Genomic DNA, 15,819 nt, shown 5'->3' on the forward strand with positions numbered 1-15,819 from the left:
TAATGACCAATATATCACAGTGTCAACTTTGTGACAAGAAGCCTGGAACTTCTAATCCATGAAGATGTGTTGACATGTCCGGGTTGTATCTCTCTCACCTATTCGTTTCCATAGATATCTATGTCGTATGGACTTTTCTAAATTTGTGAAGTATCTGTGTTGAACACTTGACAATTGCGTTAAGGTATGGGTGTTGGGAAAAATGGTGTATTATATGGTTTATTTTGGGTCAACTTTAAGGCCAAAATTAAGTGGACCCCAAACGTCTTTTGGGGTGAGTCCGAAGAGGTGGCGTGTTTCTTGCCGCGTGGCAAGTCACACAGTGAAGATAGAACGTCAAAACCATTTATGGGTGAATGGGAAGTCGACGTCGTTTTCGAGTTTAACATTAATTTTTTAAACAAAGTTCATTTGAATTTTTTCAATAAAAATTATTATGGGAATTTTATTTAAATATAAATTTATTTTTTAGTTTCCTAAAGTGGTTTCCTAAAAAATGATTAAACTATTCAAATAGTTTAATATAATTATTCCAAACAGTGAAAGTTTTTTGTTATGATTAAACTATTCAAATAGTTTAATAAAATTTATTCCAACAGTGTAGAACTTTGTCCACCAACGGCTGTTTGTTTTTCAAATTGTTTGGAATGAAAAACTATTCCATGTGCAACGGCAGAAATTGTTTGAACAGTTTGTACCTGTTCATTTGAATCTCATCTGTTCATTCAAAATTGGAAACTGTTCGGACAGCAGTGTTTGTCTATAAATAGAGCCATATTCCAGCAGTCTAAGGATCTCAAAATTTAGTCTAAAATTGTCTCATTGCTGTCCAGATTTTATTGTGTGCATTTTTCTTCATTCTAGTTTTAGGAAAAATCAAAGAGAGTATAGAACACAAGGTTTGGTTCGCTGTACAAATTTGTTTGGTGTGCTACAACAATTTTGTGAAGATCATTGTATCCTGGGAAATAGACGCCACTCAACTGTAAGCACCGTAGCGGGGCGAATCTGTCTTAAGGACAGAGTGTCACACACTCGACTTGGTCTTTTGATTTTATTTGGTTCGACAAAATAAATTCTGTAAGTTTTATTTTATTTTGTTTGAAATTGTTTCAATTTATTTTATTTACACAGAAGATTGTTCCAACAATCTTAAGACAGATTCGAATTATTCTGTTTACAGAATTTTTCGTTGGTTTCCTTTTCTCTTTCTTCTTTTAAGAAAATTATTTTCTGTGGATTTACAAAATAATATTCTGGTTGGAAAAACAAATAGTGATTATATGCTATTTGACAGATAGTAGTAATATACTGTCTATTTTCTTTGACAACTAGTAGTACGATAGATAGTAGTAATATACTGTCTATTTTCTTTGACAACTAGTAGTACGATACTGGTGTCATTAGCAATTCAAAATATATTTTTGTGGAATTTTTTCAGAAATTAATTTTGGGTTTTAGAAATTATTTTCTGTGTTTTCATTACTTAAAATTCTGTTTTAGTATTTTAATTATTGAAGTGTTACATAAATTAATTTTCTGTGTGGAATTAATTTGGTTGAATAAAATTTTATTTTATTTCCAAATTAATTGAAAAATAAAAGTTATTTTATTATTTCTTTTATTTTACAGAATTTAATTTCCTGTGTGGAATTAATTTGGTTGAATAAAATTTTATTTTATTTCCAAATTAATTGGAAAATAAAAGTTACATTCTTGTTTCTTTTATTTTTACAGAATTTAATTTTGTGAATTTGGTTTAATTTTCTGTGTAGTGTAAATTCTAATTATAATTTTGTTTTATAAATTAGAATTGATGGTTACTGAAACTAATGCCCAAACAAGTACTACTGTGGTGGCTGCAATGACGCCAACCCCCTCTCCTGTTGTAACAGTACCGGTAAATCACGGTAAAAAGCCAGAGAAATTCGCAGGAACTAACTTTAAAAGATGGCAACAGAAAATGTTGTTCTATCTTACAACTCTAAACCTGGCTCGTTTCCTCCGTGAAGATGCTTCTATCCTGAAAGAGGATGAAACCGACCGGCAAGTGGCTGCTGCGGTTGATGCTTGGAAACATGCCGATATCCTTTGCCAGAATTACATCTTGAACGGACTTGACAACACATTATACAACGTCTACAATCCAATCAAGACAGCAAAGGAACTTTGGGAATCGTTGAAGAAAAAGTATAAAACGGAAGATGCCGGCTTAAAAAAATTTGTGGTTGGCAGATTCCTGGATTTTGTAATGGTTGATTAAAAAACTATGATCAGCCAAGCTCAAGATTTCCAACTCATTCTGCATGACATTCACGCAGAAGGCATGTCTCTCAGTGAATCCTTCCAAGTTGCAGCCTTAATTGAAAAATTACCAAAAGGTTGGAAGAAATTCAAGAACTACCTCAAACACAAGCGCAAAGAAATTTCTATGGACGAATTAATTGTGCGTTTGAGGATTGAGGAGGACAACCGTAATTCTGAAAAGCGGGCTGGTAAGCATCCTATGGAGTCTAAGGCAAATGTAGTGGAACATGTTTCAAAAACCAAGAAACGAAAGTCTTCTGGAGAAAGTTCATCACAAGGCTCTAAAGGGGGGGAAAATAAAAAGTACAAGTTTAATGAAAAATGTTACATTTGTGACAAAGAGGGACATCAGGCCAAAGATTGTCGTAGCAAAGGCAAAAGCAAAAGAAGAACAAGCAAGAAGCCTACTCAAGCCCATATGACCGAAGTGGACAATATTTCCAATAGTGTCGAGGACATTAATCTTTCTGCAGTTGTTTCCGAGGCAAATCTTGTCAGAAATCCTAAAGAATGGTGGGTGGACACTGGTGCTACTCGCCATATTTGTGCCGACAAAAAGATGTTCACATCTTATTCTACAGTGGACAATGGTGAACAACTCTTTATGGGCAACTCCTTTACTTCCAAAGTTGAAGGACAAGGAAAGATTGTACTTAAGATGACATCTGGAAAGGAACTCACTCTCAACAATGTGCTGCATGTACCGGATATTCGCAAGAATCTTGTTTCCGGATCTCTGTTGAGTAAGAATGGGTTTAGGCTAATATTTGAGAGTGATAAATTTGTACTTACTAAGAATGGGATGTATATAGGAAAATGTTACATGTCTGATGGCCTTTTCAAGTTAAATGTAATGACCGTTGTACCCTCAGTTATTAATAAAAATACATCTTCTTCTTACTTGCTTGAGTCTTCAAATTTATGGCATGGTAGACTAGGACATGTTAATTATGGATCTTTGCGTAGATTAATTAATATGGAATGTTTACCTAAACTTGACATTGATTCAAATCATAAATGTGAAATTTACGTTGAGGCAAAATTATCTAAAACTCCTGTTCATTCAATTGAAAGAAGTACGGAACCATTTGAATTAATTCATAGTGACATTTGTGATTTTAAATCAATTCAAACTAGAGGTGGGAAAAAGTATTTTATCACTTTTATAGATGACTATACTAGATATAGTTATGTTTATTTAATTCGAACCAAGGATGAAGCTTTGGAAACTTTCATTTAATATAAGAATGAAGTTGAAAATCAACTTGGTAAGAAAATCAAGAAAATAAGAAGTGACAAAGGTGATGAATATGAATCACCTTTTGGTGAATTTTGTAAAGAACATGGAATAATTCATCAAACCACCGCTCCTTACTCACCTCAGCAAAATGGAATTGCTGAAAGGAAAAATAGGACTTTAAAAGAAATGATGAATGCCATGTTAATAAGTTCTGGATTACCTCAGAACTTGTAGGGGGAAACAATACTTTCTGCTAATTATATACTTAATAAAGTACCCCGAAAGAAAGGGAATCAAACACCTTATGAATTGTGGCATGAAAGAGTGCCATCCTACAAATACTTAAAAGTGTGGGGGTGTTTGGCTAAAGTGGCTATTCCTAGTCCTAAAAAGACTAAGATAGGTCCTAAGACCATTGATTGCATTTTCATTGGTTATGCCAAGAATAGTAGTGCATATCGGTTTTTGATTCATAAATCAGAACATTCCGAAATGCATGTAAATACTATTATTGAATCACGGAATGCATCTTTCTTTGAACATGTATTTCCAAATAAGACTGGACAAGAGACTAGTAACAATAAAAGATCTTATGATGCTATTACTAGTCAGGATCAAGAACATGATCAAGAACAAGAGTTAGATCAAAATGAGGAAGAGGAACCTAGGCGTAGTAAACGTGCTAGAACCTCAAAATCTTTTGGTCCAGATTTTCTAATATTTTTGTTAGAAAATGAGCCTTTAACTTTTAAAGAGGCTATGTCTAGTCCTGAAGCTCCTTTATGGAAAGAAACTATCAATAATGAAGTTGAATCCATCTTGCAAAATCACACTTGGGAATTGGTGGATTTGCCACCAGGTTGTAAACCTCTTGGGTACAAGTGGATTTTCAAAAGAAAATTGAAAGCGGAAGGATCAATTGACAAATACAAGGCAAGACTTGTGGTCAAAGGATTTAGACAAAAAGAAGGTCTTGATTACTTTGACACATACTCACCGGTTACTAGAATAACATCCATTAGAATGCTAATTGTCATTGCATCTTTATACAATCTAGAAATTCATCAAATGGATGTGAAAACCGCTTTCTTAAATGGTGAGTTAGAGGAAGAAACTTACATGGAACAACCAGAAGGGTTTTCTGTTCCAGGAAAAGAAAAGAAAGCGTGTAAATTGGTTAAATCATTATATGGTTTAAAACAAGCGCCAAAGCAATGGTATGAGAAATTTGACAAAGCAATGATGTCAAATGGATTTAAAATTAATGAGTGTGACAAATGTGTTTATATTAAAAACACAGACAAAGGTTATGTCATTGTATGTCTTTATTTGGATGATATGCTCATCATAGGTAGTAATAATGATATGATTAAAACTACTAAGAAAATGTTGAATAAACATTTTGACGTAAAGGACATGGGCCTTGCTGATGTAATTCTTGGTATGAAAATTACTAAAACATCAGAAGGATATACTTTGTCACAATCTCATTACATTGAGAAAATACTTGACAAATTCACCAAAGATGATGATCATCTTGCTAGAACACCTGTAGATGTTAATTTGTAACTTTCTAAGAATGTACATGAAAGTATTTCTCAATTAGAGTATGCTAAAATTATTGGAAGCTTAATGTACTTGATGAACTGCACTCGCCCAGATATAGCTTATGCAGTAAGTAAATTAAGTAGATATACGAGTAATCCGGGAGTAGAACACTGGAAAGCAATTATAAGGGTTCTTAGATATCTCCGATTTACTCGTAACATTGGGCTTAATTATACTAGATACCCAGCAGTACTTGAAGGATACTGTGATGCAAATTGGATATCGGATACAAGAGACTCAAAATCCACTAGTGGGTATGTCTTTACTCTTGGTGGGGCGGTTGTATCTTGGAAATCTTCCAAACAGACTTGCATTGCTAGGTCTACTATGGAATTTGAATTCATAGCTTTAGACAAAGCTGGGGAAGAGGCAGAATGGCTTCGCCACTTCCTTGAAGATATTTCAATATGGCCAAAACCGGTGCCTGCTATATGCATACATTGCGATAGTCAATCAGCTATAGGTAGAGCATAGAGTCATATGTATAACGGTAAGTCACGACACATTCGTCGTCGACATAACACCGTGAGACAACTACTTTCTAATGGAATTATTTCCATAGAATATGTTAAGTCTAAAGGCAATATAGCGGATCCACTAACCAAAGGGTTAGCAAGGGAGTTAGTTGAGAATTCATCGAGGGGAATGGGACTTAAGCCTATTAAATAAGAGTTACCACAACAGCAACCCAACCTAGTTGACTGGAGATCCCAAGATCTAGGTTCAAAGGGACAACCGAGTTGTGAATAACTCAGAAGGATCACTGGGGAGTCTAACTCTTACCCATTTCTATGATGAAATAGTGATATCTGCAGTGTTTTAGGTTAAGTAAAACTTTTAATGATTCTTATATCTAGGTAACCCTAATGGAGTATAGCAGAATACTCTTCATAAGAATCACCTATGTGAGTGTGAACTGGGCCGATTCTATGAGATTTGTGAAGGTCTACAATTCTCTAAAGTACTCATGAAAGACCAGGTTGTTCAGGGCCAAAATGAACACAATAGTGAGAACTAAACTGTGTCTAGGGATATACTGTGTGAGTTCTATTGTCTTAGTTTGCACAAACGGTTGAACAGTTCAAGACATCATGTTTACTGGTTAGCTAGTAAATCCGATAGTATCTCACAAGGGAAGGTTCAAAGCCAAAAGCTACCTATCCTTTGCATAATATTTTCAATTTCTGTACTCTCTGTAATTAGATCATGTTGTTGCATTTTCTCTCTGTCAAATTCCATTCATGTGGGGGATTGTTGGAAAAAATGGTGTTTTATATGGCTTATTTTGGGCCAACTTTAAGGCCAAAATGAAGTGGACCCCAAACGTCTTTTGGGGTGGATCCGAAGAGGTGACGTGTTCCTTACCGCGTGGCAAGTCACACAGTGAAGACAGAACGTCAAAACCATTTATGGGTGAATGGGAAGTTGACGTCGTTTTCGAGTTTAACATTAATTTTTTAGACAAAGTTCATTTGAATTTTTTCAATAAAAATTATTGTGGGAATTTTATTTAAATATAAATTTATTTTTTGGTTTCCTAAAGTGGTTTCCTAAAAAATGATTAAACTATTCAAATAGTTTAATATAATTATTCCAAACAGTGAAGGTTTTTTGTTATGATTAAACTATTCAAATAGTTTAATAAAATTTATTCCAACAGTGTAGAACTTTGTCCACCAACGGCTATTTGTTTTTCAAATTGTTTGGAAGGAAAAACTATTCCATGTGCAACGGCAGAAACTGTTTGAACAGTTTGTACCTGTTCATTTGAATCTCATCTGTTCATTTCAAATTGGAACCTGTTCGGACAGCAGTGTTTGTCTATAAATAGAGCCATATTCCAGCAGTCTAAGGATCCCGAAATTCAGTCTGAAATTGTCTCATTGCTGTCCAGATTTTATTGTGTGCATTTTTCTTCATTTTAGTTTTAGGAAAAATCAAAGAGAGTATAGAACACAAGGTTTGGTTCGCCGTACAAATTTGTTTGGTGTGCTACAACAATTTTGTGAAGATCATTGTATCTTGGGAGATAGACGTCACTCAACCGTAAGCACCGTAGCGGGGCGAATCTGTCTTAAGGATAGAGTGTCACACACTCGACTTGGTCTTTTGATTTTATTTGATTCGACAAAATAAATTCTGTAAGTTTTATTTTATTTTGTTTGAAGTTGTTTTGATTTATTTTATTTACACAGAAGATTGTTCCAACAATGGGTACATATACATCCAACAAAATATGTTCGAGTTTACTATGAAACTATGCATAAGACTTGCATTATCAACCATGTAATAAGAAATGCTAGGGAAATCATAATACCTCACTTGGATGCCAACTTTCTATCATCCTCCTTTAATGCCTTTATGAGATGGGTAATTTGATATTTGAGTTTCACATTTTCTGCATAAAAGCTTCTCAACCTGTTCTGAAGCCTGCTAGTCACAAGCAATAAAACTTTAATGCTCCATTCTTATTTTTCCCTTCTTTTCATAATAACTCTAGCTCTTCATTACGACATGAGATTAGTGAAGAAAATAAATGAGTGCAACCTTCTCTTTTTCTGAAACTTGCTAAGCTTCTACACCTTCTAGCTTTGACTGTAGATCACTAATTCTCTTCAACAATTCCTCATTTCCAGCATCTAGAAGGAAGGAAGAAAGAAAGAAAGAAAGAAAAAAAAGGTTAAAACAATAAAATGAGACGGCAATAGAAAAAACATTGGACAATATAAGAGGCTTTAGGCTCCTACTAAAGCGAAGATTGGGGAAGGCAAGATTCCTTACCTCCATTTCTAGATAAGTTGTTTCTATTGAAAAAAATATCGGGTGATGTAAAAATAATTTGAAAAAATTGCTTTCAACCCTACCTTTCTTATTAGCAAGGGAAGCTTCAAGTCTTGCCAAGCAGTCCTCCAGTTCATATATATGCCAGTTAGTGAAATTATGGTAATAAGAGAAGATGAAAGTGGTCTAAGTTTTTTATTTATCAAAAATAAATAAAAAAAATTGTCAAAGTTTTTCATCAATTTAGAAAATGTAAAAGCACCCTGATAAAATATGAGGATGTCTTCGTTTATTTCAGCAAAAAGAGCTTGTATGATGAAAAATGAAAATCAAGGAAAGTATTTCCATGATCAACAAAACATGAGCTTATTTGGAAAAAAATATATATTTTTTTTACTTTTTAAAGGTGATACTAAAGTCTCATTTTTTTTTTTTTTATCAGCATATGTTAGTTGTTAGTTGTTAGATTAACACCTATAGGAGAAAATCTCTCTATCCTTGGCAAAGCACTAAATTCTTGCACACTCTTAATTCAACCCCCCTAAGAGGAATTGAACCTATAACCTCCTTGGGACTAAGGCCTAAGGAAGACATGGTGGTCAATTAGGCTACTAAAGTCTCATTGGCCACCACCATCCTACCAAAACCTCTCTACCACCACCACAAACACTACAACCACAAGCACATCAATTTCAGTGTCGCAATCAAGTACAATAAAATATTTTCTACTTTTTGATCGGTTCAGATTATTAAAACGGGACCCGTGATGGCCCCCAACGGGCTGAACAACACCGTCTAATGCAATGCCCGAAAAGTAGACAACCATTTCTTATATCAAATCACTCTGCTCAGACGGTATAACCGTACTGCCTACTCTCCTTAACTTCTCCTACACACTAATTTATGCAATTTTTTAATACATATTTTTTCGTGAAAAGTCAAAAAGTTAACCTAAACAATCATTTTTTTTACTCAACTTTTTAGTCCAAAAAGTCAAAAAGTGTATTTATTTAGGACATTCCAAACAACCCCTAAGTCTTGCCACGACCATCCTACCAGAAAGAGTAAAGTTAGGGATTATGAAAAAATTTTCATGAAAATGATCATGAAACTTTTATGATCTTTGGATTACCTTGATTAGTGTGTGGTGCTTCATTCTAAGTGTAATCCAAGGGTCACAAAACTTTCATGATACCTAGCATTGCTGTACCAAAAACTCTCTACCACCACCACCACAAACAGTACAACCACAAGCACATCAATTTCAATGTCGCAATCAAGCACGAGAAAATATTTTTTACAAAAAGCATTAACATTTTTCAAAAATTGCTTTCTATACCGTTTTTTGCAAAAACAAATGAAGTGTTTAGCATGAAAACAATATGCTTGTTCTATGCATAAATTTCAAGCTCTACTAACTCAAAAATGTAATTTTTAAACAAACCAAAAGAATGGAAATATACATGTCAAACCATTAGCATTCATAAATAAAAATGTATATGATTGGGGAAATATTTTCACAAGTTGATTGTAAAAGGCCAAAGTTTTCATACGGCAAACAATACCTACAGGAAAGGTGTCTAAAAATTCCATTACACATTTCAAGATGCAGCAAAACTTCATGCATACTTGTTATGGAACTTTAGATGAACCCAAATGCAATTTACTTTTACTTTGGAGGGATTCAAAGCGAGCCCATTTTCCGTTGTTAGAAGCACCTCCTTACCGAAAGGTAAAAATTTAGAAATTAAACTTTCTTCGAAATCATGTTTTCTTAGATGCAACTCCAATATTGCTCATAAATCATGGGATAAACTTATGGTATGTGATAAAAGAGTAACAAAAGTTGCCTAGGTTGATGGTGGAGAATAGAAGTTTATGAAGCTTCATGGCAGTATTTGAAATTGTTACATTTTAACAAGAAGGCACTATTAATTTCTTTAACCAAGCCATACTTCCAAGACCCGAAAAGCTAGCCTACAAGTATAACACACTCTTCCCCAAGTAATTAGGAAGGACCCTTCATTTGTCAACTAATTCATTGCAGAGAAGGTAAACTTGTCATGTAGACCTTGGCCATATTCTAGACCTAGGTTTTAAAAGCGGTCATTACTTTCATGTAATGGTTATAGGTTACCTCCGCTACTCATTACAGCTGCAATGTCGGTTTTTAAAATCTTGTGTGACAACCATACATCATAGTTGGCTTTTAGCAGTACAAAAGCTCAATTTTTTATTTTTCCCCCCCTTTCAACTTCTCGATCTAATTCATAAACACACTGTTGATCTTCGAAAAAACTAGATGTACAGGATTTGAGTTACAAGTTAGGAATCTTGATCTTTAACCTAAAGTTTGCAACCAGGGCTAGGTTTTTTTTTTTCCCATCAACTTTTCAGTTGATTTCCTAATATCTTGTTATTATAAACTTAAATTTGTAATTATTAAGTTAGATTTACTTTGTTTAGGTAGGATTTGTGATTACTAAGTTAGATTTTCTTTCCAGCTAACTTAGATCTTCCTATTCATGCAAGTTTGAAATAAAACACAACAAAACACTCGGTCTATAAACTATTAACAAATAAAATTTGTTAGCAAATATTTTAATATTATAATGTGTTATAGGTTTGATTTTCTTTTCTTTCCCTCCAAGTTTTCATTGTCTTTCTCTACAAGTCTCCAAGTCTTCCAAGGAAGTTGCCTACCAATTTCCTTTCCTATTCTTATCCTCTAAGTCTTTGCCAAGTCAAGTCTCCTTCAAGTCTTCCAAGAGTCAAGTCTTCATACCTATCCTCCAAGCATCTTCCAAGGAGTCTCCAAGCAACTTCCAAGAAGGATCCTCCAAGAAACTTGTCCACCAAGTTTCATCTTCTATAAATTAAACTAATCTCCTATCTTGGAACGCACGAGAAGAAGTTTTGTTGCTTTATTATGTTTTGTGTGAGATTATCAGGCAAATAAAAAAGGGTGTATGTGATAAAGCTTTGGGTTCAACTAATTGTGCAGTATTGGTGAACCATACGACTTAGTCGGGCTGTTGTATCCTGGGGGGGACAAGTCAAGGTTTTTTCTGCTACACCGGTGTGAAGCTTTGCCTAACCGCAGAGGGCTTGAATCTCCTTAAAGAGAGCGAATTTCTCGCGCCTCAGCCCTTGCAATAGTTATTGTAATTTTTATTATTTGTATTTTCTAGTGTTTTATTTGTAATTATCACCAATAATTTTAAGGAGATTCAAATAACAAAAATTCATGGTGCCAGTACTGGAGAAGCCCAACGAGAATCCCGGCGATTTCAACAAGCCCTTCCGGTTTAAGGGAGCCCATTTCAAGAGATGGAAAGGCAATGTGCTTTTCTACCTCAGTCTCCTCAAGGTGGCCTATATCTTGACCGAGAAAAATCCGAACAAAGTCCCCACTGAGGAGATGACCGACGAGGAGTATGCTGCTCATCTTGAAAAAATCGAGAAATACAACACAGATGAGTATAAATGTCGATATTATCTTTTGAATTGTCTTTCGGATCAATTTTATGATTATTATGATACTACTTACACCACTGCCAAGAAAATTTGGAAAGCCTTGCAGAATAAATATGACACTGAAGAGGCAGGCGCTAAAAAATATATTGCAAGCCGTTTTTTCCGCTATCAGATGATAGATGGAAAATCAGTGGTGGAGCAAGTTCAAGATTTTCAAATGTTAGTAGCTGAAGTTAGATCTGAAGGCATCAAAATTGGAGACAATCTTGTTGTAGTAGGTATTGTTGAAAAACTACCATCATCTTGGAGGGAGTTCCAGAAGTCAATGTGCCACAAGCAAAAAAAGACATCCTTGGAAACTCTAATCACACGGATTCGGGTGGAGGAGGAAGCACGAGGACAAGATGCGCTTATGACACAAGAGCATTCCACTACAAAGGTAAATTTAACTTCTGGAAATACTTTACCTAAAGGTCGATTTCATAAAAATAGTCACTTGAAGCCAGTTAAGAAAATTTGGAAAAATACTGGAAGGCCACAAAATAAAAACTACCCGAGGCAAAAGAAATGGAACAAAGAACCCCCTTCACAAGATCTGACAAATGTGACATGTTTTGTGTGTGGCAAAAGTGGGCATATTGCTCGAACTTGCAAATTTCGGAAACAACAGTCTCGACCACAGGCTAATGTTACCAAGGAACCATTTGTGGCAATGATTACAGATATTTTTATGGTTCAATATGTGGAAGGGTGGTGGGTAGACTCTGGTGCCAATAGGCATGTCTGCTATGATAAAGATTGGTTCAAAGATTTCACTCATTTTAATGAGGAGAAGACTGTTATGCTTGGTGACTCTAGTTTAACCAAGGTGCTCGGGTGTGGGGATGTTGAGCTGAATTTTACCTCTAGACGTGTGCTTGTTTTAAAAGATGCGTTGTACACACCGTCCACGAGAAAAAATTTGATGTCAAGTTATTTGCTCAACAAAGCTGGTTTCAAGTAGACTATTGAATCTGACCAATATGTAATCACTAAAAAAGGCATATTTGTGGGGAAAGGGTATGCCTGTGATGGAATGTTTAAATTAAATGTTGAGAATAAGAAAGCACATGTTTCTGTTTACATGCTGTCTTCTATGAATTTTTGGCATGCTCGTCTATGTTATATTAATAGCCGATATGTGGAAGTCATGAGTAGTTTAGGATTAATTCCAAGAATAACAAATAAGTTTGAGAAATGTGAAGTTTGCAGTGAAGAAAAAATAACTAAAAGGACTCATAAAAGTGTGGTGAGAAATACTGAATTGTTAGAATTAATTCATACTGATTTATGTGAATTTGAAGGAATTTTAACACGTGGTGGAAATAGATATTTTATCACTTTTATTGATGATTTTTCAAAATACAATTATGTATACTTGTTGAAAAATAAAAGTGATACTTTTGAAAAATTTAAAGAATTCCTTCTTGAAGTTGAAAATCAATTCGGTAAAAGGATTAAAAGATATAGAAGTGATAGAGGCCGGGAGTATGAATCCTTTGGATTCAACTCGTTTGTTCAGTCTTTGGGAATAATCCATGAAACTACTCAACCATATTCACCTGCATCTAATGGTGTAACAGAAAGGAAAAATAGAACTTTAACTGATTTAACAAATGCTATACTAATTGAAGCAGGTGCTCCTTCAAATTTGTGGGGAGAAGCAATTTTAACTGCATGTTATGTTATGAATAAAGTGCCACATAAAAAAACAAAAGTTACACCTTTTGAGTTGTGGGAAGGGCATAAGCCAAATTTGAGATATTTGAGGGTTTGGGGTTGTCTAGCTTTTGTTAGACTTGTGGACCCTAAAACACCTAAATTAGGTGTGAAAGCTGCCACATGTGTTTTTCTTGGATATGCAACAAATAGTACAGCCTATAGATTTTTTGATATTGAAAACAAAATAATTTTTGAATCAGGTGATGCAATTTTTCATGAAGAAAAATTTCCTTTTAAATCTAAAAATGGTGGGGGTCAAAATTATCAAGAAAATATTTATCTGAAACCGGTTCCTCTACTCCTCTTTTACAAAACCAAGATACTGTAGTTTTTGAACCTAGAAGGAGTAAAAGAGCCAGATAAGAAAAAGATTTTGGCCCTGATTATCATGTTTTTAATGTGGAGAAAACTCCATTAACTTTACAAGAAGCTTTGGCATCTCCTGACTCTGTTTTTTGGAATGAGGCTGTAAATGATGAGATTGAATCATTATTATCTAATAAAACTTGGGTATTAGTAGATTTACCACCAGGTTGTAAAACTATTGGCTATAAATGGGTTTTGAGAAAAAAACTTAAACCGGATGAAACTATTGATAAATATAAAGCAAGGCTTGTTGCAAAAGGTTTTAAACAACAAGCAGATCTTGACTTTTTTGATACATTTTCTCCGGTTACTAGAGTTACATCCATTAGATTATTAATTGCAGTGGCTGCAATTCATGATCTAAAAATTCATCAAATGGATGTTAAAACAGCCTTTTTAAATAGAGACCTAGATAAAGAAATCTATATGGATTAACCTGAGGGTTTTGTGGAACCCGGTCAAAAAAGCAAAGTGTGCAAGCTAGTTAAATCCCTATATGGCTTAAAACAAGCCCCTAAACAGTGGCATGGGAAATTTGATTCCAGCATGATTGAGAATGGCTATAAAACGAATGAATATAATAAATGCATCTACTATAAATTTGAAGAAAATTCACATGTCATTATTAGCCTCTATATGGATGATTTACTTATATTTGGCTCTAATCTGCATATCATCGTGGAAACTAAAAATATGATTAGTAGCCATTTTGATATGAAAGATCTTGGTGAGGCTAATTATATTTTGGGAATGAAAATTATCAAAACTTGTGATGGTATATTTCTTGATCAGTCGCATTATGTTGAGAAAATTATGAGAAAATATAATTTTTATAAGTGCAAGCATGTTCTTACTCTTTTTGATCCTCATGTGCGTTTATTTTCTATTGAAAATGATGAGGATGTAATTAATCAAAAGGCATATGCAAGTATGATTGGTAGCTTGCGTTATGCGACTGACTGTACTAGACCTGACATTGTTTATGCGGTTGGAGTACGTAGTAGATTTACTAGTAAGCCTGGCAGTGATCACTGGCTAGCCAATGAGCGGATTATGAAATACTTATTTGGTACCATAAAATATGGCTTGTTTTATAATAAGTATCCTGCAATACTTGAAGGTTACAGTGATGCTGATTGGAATACCTTGTCAGGTGATTTATTATCAACCACTGGTTACTTATTTACATTGAGAGGTGGTGTTATAAGTTGGAAATCGAAAAAATAAACCATTATTGCTAATTTAACAATGGAGGCTGAGCTTATTGCTTTAGCTATAGCTAATGAAGAAGTAAATTGGTTAAGAGATTTGTTAAATGAAATCTCTTGTTGGGAAAAATTGATTCCACCTATATTGATTCATTATGATAGCACCGGAGCAATTGGTCGAGTTAATAACCGTTATTATAACGGTAAATCCAGACCTATCAGAAAAAAACACAGTACTGTGAGATCTTATATGAATAATAGCATCATAAATGTGGATTATATTAAATCTGGTGATAATCTTACAGATCCATTAATTGAGGCCTTAGCAAGAGATAGAGTTTGGAATACATCGAGGGGGATGGGGTTGAAGCCCATTGAATATAGCAGGAGCCATGTATGAGGATACTCAACCCAGGGACCAAAGATCCTGTAACTGGGTTCAATGAGAAAAACGATCATATGATAGCCATGAGAAATGCACTAAATTACTTTTTACCCATCCCTATGATGTAAGTGCATTTATCCTGTAACGTTGTAGAGGTTGAGTTATTAAAAAACTCTTAATGAATTTCTGTATCTCTTATTAAGTGGGGTGTCATAGTTACAGAAGCACCCTTGATAGAATTCACCTATGTGAGTGTGGTAGTGGGGCCGCTACCTATGAGATTTGGGCTAATTCTCAAACACACTCATGAATCCTGGGATCGCACAAAGCCGTAATGTGCTAGCTTTTAAAGCTTATGTGAATACCTGGAATATTATGTGTGTGCAATAATTATTTATTTCCCTTAAGTAGTCATAATTCAATGCTGAGCATACTATTGGCTCTGGAGTATATATTATTGTTTCACTAATGGAGGTTCAATGCAGAGCACACCTACCATGATGCATAATATCCTTATTTGCCTAATAATCTCAGTTTTTGTTACCTATAATATTAAAATAAGTGGGGGAATGTTAGCAGATATTTTAATATTATAATGTGTTATAGGTTTGATTTTCTTTTCTTTCCCTCCAAGTTTTCATTATCTTTCTCTACAAGTCTCCAAGTCTTCCAAGGAAGTTGCCTAC

This window comes from Camellia sinensis, chromosome 12 (assembly GCF_055761805.1).
Source record: "Camellia sinensis isolate YWXY chromosome 12, ASM5576180v1, whole genome shotgun sequence".
In the NCBI taxonomy this organism is placed as follows: Eukaryota; Viridiplantae; Streptophyta; class Magnoliopsida; order Ericales; family Theaceae; genus Camellia; species Camellia sinensis.